A 7,500-nucleotide genomic window follows, 5' to 3' on the forward strand; every position below is an offset into this window, starting at 1 on the left:
CGCCCCCAAAACACCAGGATTGTTTCATTTCCAATCCCACCAATTATTAAGCCAGATCGCTGTTGTAGCCACATTTCGGAACCCCATGTGGCAAGTGGCGCCTGCTACTCGGCATTCTGATTTGCAACACTCCTCACATGAACACACATGCATTCCAGCAGCATGCTAGTTGGCTTTACATTTTTCCTGCATTGAATTGCAGCTCTTCCTGCACGATTCTTTGTTCTCTTGCTGTTTGTCCCTCTCAGGTTTCTATGCACCTTGTCTCTCCTCTCTGTTGCTGCGTCCTGGTGTGCCTGCGCCAGCGTGTATTTTTTTGCCAACTTATTTTGTTGTTCTGCGTTCTTTCGTCCCTTGCATCGACCCCCTTGCATTTGTGTAGCAGCAGGAGAATGTGCAGGAAAGAAATGGTGAAAGCAAAGTGAGAGAGAGAGCAGCAAAATGGTTGTTGATAGATCAACGGCACTGTGTGTGCAGAAGCATGAGCAGCCTGTGGATGGCAGCAAAAGCCTACTGCACCTGGTATTCCCAGGCAGTCTCCCATCCAAGTACTAACCAGGCCTCAGTCGGCTTGGTTTCCGAGATCAGACGGGATCGGGCGTTTTCAGACTAGTGTGGCCGTAGGCATTGATGTCATGGCTTTCTCTTTACTTAAACGGACATAAGGCTGTTCTTCACTTCTTTTTCTCCTTCCATGCATTCATCCAAGGAATCAGCACTCAAGATTCATTTCACCATTTACCTTCCGCCACACCCACCTCTTGCTGCTCTGACTCCCACACAAGCAAACGACAAGCCCTACCCTTCATTGCCTTGCCTCAAGCTTCAAAACTGCCTGACTTTCACCATTCCCTCACTCACCCACAAATCACTCACTCACTCACCCCCCAATCTCACGCTCGCCAACCTCGAAATCTCTCATCCCCTCAAATCGCTCTCCCCCAAATCTCCCCATCCCCAAATCTCTCCTCCCCCAAAAAAGCTTCCACCGCCCCCAAAACACCAGGATTGTTTCATTTCCAATCCGACCAATTATTAAGCCAGATCGCTGTTGTAGCCACATTTCGGAACCCCATGTGGCAAGTGGCGCCTGCTACTCGGCATTCTGATTTGCAACACTCCTCACATGAACACACATGCATTCCAGCAGCATGCTAGTTGGCTTTACATTTTTCCTGCATTGAATTGCAGCTCTTCCTGCACGATTCTTTGTTCTCTTGCTGTTTGTCCCTCTCAGGTTTCTATGCACCTTGTCTCTCCTCTCTGTTGCTGCGTCCTGGTGTGCCTGCGCCAGCGTGTATTTTTTTGCCAACTTATTTTGTTGTTCTGCGTTCTTTCGTCCCTTGCGTCGACCCCCTTGCATTTGTGTAACAGCAGGAGAATGTGCAGGAAAGAAATGGTGAAAGCAAAGTGAGAGAGAAAGCAGCAAAAAGGTTGTTGATGGATCAACGGCACTGTGTGTGCAGAAGCATGAGCAGCCTGTGGATGGCAGCAAAAGCCTACTGCACCTGGTATTCCCAGGCAGTCTCCCTTCCAAGTACTAACCAGGCCTGACTCTGCTTTGTTTCCGAGATCAGACGAGATAGGGCGTTTTCAGACTAGTGTGGCCGTAGGCATCGATGTCATGGCTTTCTCTTTACTTAACCGGACATAGGCTGTTCTTCACTTCTTTTTTTCCTTCCATGCATTCATCCAAGGAATCAGCACTCAAGATTCATTTCACCATTTTCCTTCCACCACACCCACCTCTTGCTGCTCTGACTCCCACACAAGCAAACGACAAGCCCTACCCTTCATTGCCTTGCCTCAAGCTTCAAAACTGCCTGACTTTCACCATTCCCTCACTCACCCACAAATCACTCACTCACTCACCCCCCAATCTCACGCTCGCCAACCTCGAAATCTCTCATCCCCTCAAATCGCTCTCCCCCAAATCTCCCCATCCCCAAATCTCTCCTCCCCCAAAAAAGCTTCCACCGCCCCCAAAACACCAGGATTGTTTCATTTCCAATCCGACCAATTATTAAGCCAGATCGCTGTTGCAGCCACATTTCGGAACCCCATGTGGCAAGTGGCGCCTGCTACTCGGCATTCTGATTTGCAACACTCCTCACATGAACACACATGCATTCCAGCAGCATGCTAGTTGGCTTTACATTTTTCCTGCATTGAATTGCAGCTCTTCCTGCACGATTCTTTGTTCTCTTGCTGTTTGTCCCTCTCAGGTTTCTATGCACCTTGTCTCTCCTCTCTGTTGCTGCGTCCTGGTGTGCCTGCGCCAGCGTGTATTTTTTTGCCAACTTATTTTGTTGTTCTGCGTTCTTTCGTCCCTTGCGTCGACCCCCTTGCATTTGTGTAGCAGCAGGAGAATGTGCAGGAAAGAAATGGTGAAAGCAAAGTGAGAGAGAGAGCAGCAAAAAGGTTGTTGATGGATCAACGGCACTGTGTGTGCAGAAGCATGAGCAGCCTGTGGATGGCAGCAAAAGCCTACTGCACCTGGTATTCCCAGGCAGTCTCCCATCCAAGTACTAACCAGGCCTGACTCTGCTTTGCTTCCGAGATCAGACAAGATCGGGCGTTTTCAGACTAGTGTGGCCGTAGGCATTGATGTCATGGCTTTCTCTTTACTTAAACGGACATAAGGCTGTTCTTCACTTCTTTTTCTCCTTCCATGCATTCATCCAAGGAATCAGCACTCAAGATTCATTTCACCATTTACCTTCCGCCACACCCACCTCTTGCTGCTCTGACTCCCACACAAGCAAACGACAAGCCCTACCCTTCATTGCCTTGCCTCAAGCTTCAAAACTGCCTGACTTTCACCATTCCCTCACTCACCCACAAATCACTCACTCACTCACCCCCCAATCTCACGCTCGCCAACCTCGAAATCTCTCATCCCCTCAAATCGCTCTCCCCCAAATCTCCCCATCCCCAAATCTCTCCTCCCCCAAAAAAGCTTCCACCGCCCCCAAAACACCAGGATTGTTTCATTTCCAATCCAACCAATTATTAAGCCAGATCGCTGTTGTAGCCACATTGCGGAACCCCATGTGGCAAGTGGCGCCTGCTACTCGGCATTCTGATTTGCAACACTCCTCACATGAACACACATGCATTCCAGCAGCATGCTAGTTGGCTTTACATTTTTCCTGCATTGAATTGCAGCTCTTCCTGCACGATTCTTTGTTCTCTTGCTGTTTGTCCCTCTCAGGTTTCTATGCACCTTGTCTCTCCTCTCTGTTGCTGCGTCCTGGTGTGCCTGCGCCAGCGTGTATTTTTTTGCCAACTTATTTTGTTGTTCTGCGTTCTTTCGTCCCTTGCATCGACCCCCTTGCATTTGTGTAGCAGCAGGAGAATGTGCAGGAAAGAAATGGTGAAAGCAAAGTGAGAGAGAGAGCAGCAAAATGGTTGTTGATGGATCAACGGCACTGTGTGTGCAGAAGCATGAGCAGCCTGTGGATGGCAGCAAAAGCCTACTGCACCTGGTATTCCCAGGCAGTCTCCCATCCAAGTACTAACCAGGCCTCAGTCTGCTTGGTTTCCGAGATCAGACGGGATCGGGCGTTTTCAGACTAGTGTGGCCGTAGGCATTGATGTCATGGCTTTCTCTTTACTTAAACGGACATAAGGCTGTTCTTCACTTCTTTTTCTCCTTCCATGCATTCATCCAAGGAATCAGCACTCAAGATTCATTTCACCATTTACCTTCCGCCACACCCACCTCTTGCTGCTCTGACTCCCACACAAGCAAACGACAAGCCCTACCCTTCATTGCCTTGCCTCAAGCTTCAAAACTGCCTGACTTTCACCATTCCCTCACTCACCCACAAATCACTCACTCACTCACCCCACAATCTCACACTCGCCAACCTCGAAATCTCTCATCCCCTCAAATCGCTCTCCCCCAAATCTCCCCATCCCCAAATCTCTCCTCCCCCAAAAAAGCTTCCACCGCCCCCAAAACACCAGGATTGTTTCATTTCCAATCCCACCAATTATTAAGCCAGATCGCTGTTGTAGCCACATTTCGGAACCCCATGTGGCAAGTGGCGCCTGCTACTCGGCATTCTGATTTGCAACACTCCTCACATGAACACACATGCATTCCAGCAGCATGCTAGTTGGCTTTACATTTTTCCTGCATTGAATTGCAGCTCTTCCTGCACGATTCTTTGTTCTCTTGCTGTTTGTCCCTCTCAGGTTTCTATGCACCTTGTCTCTCCTCTCTGTTGCTGCGTCCTGGTGTGCCTGCGCCAGCGTGTATTCTTTTGCCAACTTATTTTGTTGTTCTGCGTTCTTTCGTCCCTTGCGTCGACCCCCTTGCATTTGTGTAGCAGCAGGAGAATGTGCAGGAAAGAAATGGTGAAAGCAAAGTGAGAGAGAGAGCAGCAAAAAGGTTGTTGATGGATCAACGGCACTGTGTGTGCAGAAGCATGAGCAGCCTGTGGATGGCAGCAAAAGCCTACTGCACCTGGTATTCCCAGGCAGTCTCCCATCCAAGTACTAACCAGGCCTGACTCTGCTTTGTTTCCGAGATCAGACGAGATCGGGCGTTTTCAGACTAGTGTGGCCGTAGGCATCGATGTCATGGCTTTCTCTTTACTTAACCGGACATAGGCTGTTCTTCACTTCTTTTTTTCCTTCCATGCATTCATCCAAGGAATCAGCACTCAAGATTCATTTCACCATTTTCCTTCCACCACACCCACCTCTTGCTGCTCTGACTCCCACACAAGCAAACGACAAGCCCTACCCTTCATTGCCTTGCCTCAAGCTTCAAAACTGCCTGACTTTCACCATTCCCTCACTCACCCACAAATCACTCACTCACTCACCCCCCAATCTCACGCTCACCAACCTCGAAATCTCTCATCCCCTCAAATCGCTTTCCCCCAAATCTCCCCATCCCCAAATCTCTCCTCCCCCAAAAAAGCTTCCACCGCCCCCAAAACACCAGGATTGTTTCATTTCCAATCCGACCAATTATTAAGCCAGATCGCTGTTGCAGCCACATTTCGGAACCCCATGTGGCAAGTGGCGCCTGCTACTCGGCATTCTGATTTGCAACACTCCTCACATGAACACCCATGCATTCCAGCAGCATGCTAGTTGGCTTTACATTTTTCCTGCATTGAATTGCAGCTCTTCCTGCACGATTCTTTGTTCTCTTGCTGTTTGTCCCTCTCAGGTTTCTATGCACCTTGTCTCTCCTCTCTGTTGCTGCGTCCTGGTGTGCCTGCGCCAGCGTGTATTTTTTTGCCAACTTATTTTGTTGTTCTGCGTTCTTTCGTCCCTTGCGTCGACCCCCTTGCATTTGTGTAGCAGCAGGAGAATGTGCAGGAAAGAAATGGTGAAAGCAAAGTGAGAGAGAGAGCAGCAAAAAGGTTGTTGATGGATCAACGGCACTGTGTGTGCAGAAGCATGAGCAGCCTGTGGATGGCAGCAAAAGCCTACTGCACCTGGTATTCCCAGGCAGTCTCCCATCCAAGTACTAACCAGGCCTCAGTTGCTTGGTTTCCGAGATCAGACGAGATCGGGCGTTTTCAGACTAGTGTGGCCGTAGGCATCGATGTCATGGCTTTCTCTTTACTTAACCGGACATAGGCTGTTCTTCACTTCTTTTTTTCCTTCCATGCATTCATCCAAGGAATCCGCACTCAAGATTCATTTCACCATTTTCCTTCCACCACACCCACCTCTTGCTGCTCTGACTCCCACACAAGCAAACGACAAGCCCTACCCTTCATTGCCTTGCCTCAAGCTTCAAAACTGCCTGACTTTCACCATTCCCTCACTCACCCACAAATCACTCACTCACTCACCCCCCAATCTCACGCTCGCCAACCTCGAAATCTCTCATCCCCTCAAATCGCTCTCCCCCAAATCTCCCCATCCCCAAATCTCTCCTCCCCCAAAAAAGCTTCCACCGCCCCCAAAACACCAGGATTGTTTCATTTCCAATCCGACCAATTATTAAGCCAGATCGCTGTTGCAGCCACATTTCGGAACCCCATGTGGCAAGTGGCGCCTGCTACTCGGCATTCTGATTTGCAACACTCCTCACATGAACACCCATGCATTCCAGCAGCATGCTAGTTGGCTTTACATTTTTCCTGCATTGAATTGCAGCTCTTCCTGCACGATTCTTTGTTCTCTTGCTGTTTGTCCCTCTCAGGTTTCTATGCACCTTGTCTCTCCTCTCTGTTGCTGCGTCCTGGTGTGCCTGCGCCAGCGTGTATTTTTTTGCCAACTTATTTTGTTGTTCTGCGTTCTTTCGTCCCTTGCGTCGACCCCCTTGCATTTGTGTAGCAGCAGGAGAATGTGCAGGAAAGAAATGGTGAAAGCAAAGTGAGAGAGAGAGCAGCAAAAAGGTTGTTGATGGATCAACGGCACTGTGTGTGCAGAAGCATGAGCAGCCTGTGGATGGCAGCAAAAGCCTACTGCACCTGGTATTCCCAGGCAGTCTCCCATCCAAGTACTAACCAGGCCTGACTCTGCTTTGCTTCCGAGATCAGACAAGATCGGGCGTTTTCAGACTAGTGTGGCCGTAGGCATTGATGTCATGGCTTTCTCTTTACTTAAACGGACATAAGGCTGTTCTTCACTTCTTTTTCTCCTTCCATGCATTCATCCAAGGAATCAGCACTCAAGATTCATTTCACCATTTACCTTCCGCCACACCCACCTCTTGCTGCTCTGACTCCCACACAAGCAAACGACAAGCCCTACCCTTCATTGCCTTGCCTCAAGCTTCAAAACTGCCTGACTTTCACCATTCCCTCACTCACCCACAAATCACTCACTCACTCACCCCCCAATCTCACGCTCGCCAACCTCGAAATCTCTCATCCCCTCAAATCGCTCTCCCCCAAATCTCCCCATCCCCAAATCTCTCCTCCCCCAAAAAAGCTTCCACCGCCCCCAAAACACCAGGATTGTTTCATTTCCAATCCAACCAATTATTAAGCCAGATCGCTGTTGTAGCCACATTGCGGAACCCCATGTGGCAAGTGGCGCCTGCTACTCGGCATTCTGATTTGCAACACTCCTCACATGAACACACATGCATTCCAGCAGCATGCTAGTTGGCTTTACATTTTTCCTGCATTGAATTGCAGCTCTTCCTGCACGATTCTTTGTTCTCTTGCTGTTTGTCCCTCTCAGGTTTCTATGCACCTTGTCTCTCCTCTCTGTTGCTGCGTCCTGGTGTGCCTGCGTCAGCGTGTATTTTTTTGCCAACTTATTTTGTTGTTCTGCGTTCTTTCGTCCCTTGCATCGACCCCCTTGCATTTGTGTAGCAGCAGGAGAATGTGCAGGAAAGAAATGGTGAAAGCAAAGTGAGAGAGAGAGCAGCAAAATGGTTGTTGATGGATCAACGGCACTGTGTGTGCAGAAGCATGAGCAGCCTGTGGATGGCAGCAAAAGCCTACTGCACCTGGTATTCCCAGGCAGTCTCCCATCCAAGTACTAACCAGGCCTCAGTCTGCTTGGTTTCCG

General features: G+C 49.4%; 3 non-coding genes and 5 pseudogenes across 3 annotated transcripts in view; all 8 read right to left on the bottom strand.

Moving 5' to 3' along the window:
- Nucleotides 1–507: 507 nt before the first annotated feature.
- On the bottom strand, nucleotides 508–626 carry LOC139269405 (5S ribosomal RNA). Its single transcript, XR_011594287.1, has one exon. It is a non-coding gene; the product is annotated as a 5S ribosomal RNA (ribosomal RNA).
- Nucleotides 627–1,496: 870 nt separating this feature from the next.
- LOC139269758 (5S ribosomal RNA) lies at nucleotides 1,497–1,615 on the bottom strand (annotated as a pseudogene).
- Nucleotides 1,616–2,484: 869 nt separating this feature from the next.
- LOC139269529 (5S ribosomal RNA) lies at nucleotides 2,485–2,603 on the bottom strand (annotated as a pseudogene).
- An 870-nt stretch (nucleotides 2,604–3,473) lies between these two features.
- LOC139270264 (5S ribosomal RNA) lies at nucleotides 3,474–3,592 on the bottom strand. The gene has a single exon (XR_011594609.1). It is a non-coding gene; the product is annotated as a 5S ribosomal RNA (ribosomal RNA).
- Nucleotides 3,593–4,462: 870 nt separating this feature from the next.
- LOC139269543 (5S ribosomal RNA) lies at nucleotides 4,463–4,581 on the bottom strand (annotated as a pseudogene).
- An 869-nt stretch (nucleotides 4,582–5,450) lies between these two features.
- Nucleotides 5,451–5,568, bottom strand: LOC139269694 (5S ribosomal RNA; annotated as a pseudogene).
- Nucleotides 5,569–6,437: 869 nt separating this feature from the next.
- On the bottom strand, nucleotides 6,438–6,556 carry LOC139269530 (5S ribosomal RNA; annotated as a pseudogene).
- Nucleotides 6,557–7,426: 870 nt separating this feature from the next.
- Nucleotides 7,427–7,500, bottom strand: part of LOC139270266 (5S ribosomal RNA) — a 119-nt gene continuing 45 nt past the window's right edge. The window contains exon 1 of the ribosomal RNA XR_011594611.1: nucleotides 7,427–7,500. This exon is cut by the window's right edge and continues 45 nt beyond it. This is a non-coding gene — a ribosomal RNA (5S ribosomal RNA).

Source organism: Pristiophorus japonicus, chromosome 8 (genome assembly GCF_044704955.1).
Source record: "Pristiophorus japonicus isolate sPriJap1 chromosome 8, sPriJap1.hap1, whole genome shotgun sequence".
NCBI lineage: Eukaryota > Metazoa > Chordata > Chondrichthyes > Pristiophoridae > Pristiophorus > Pristiophorus japonicus.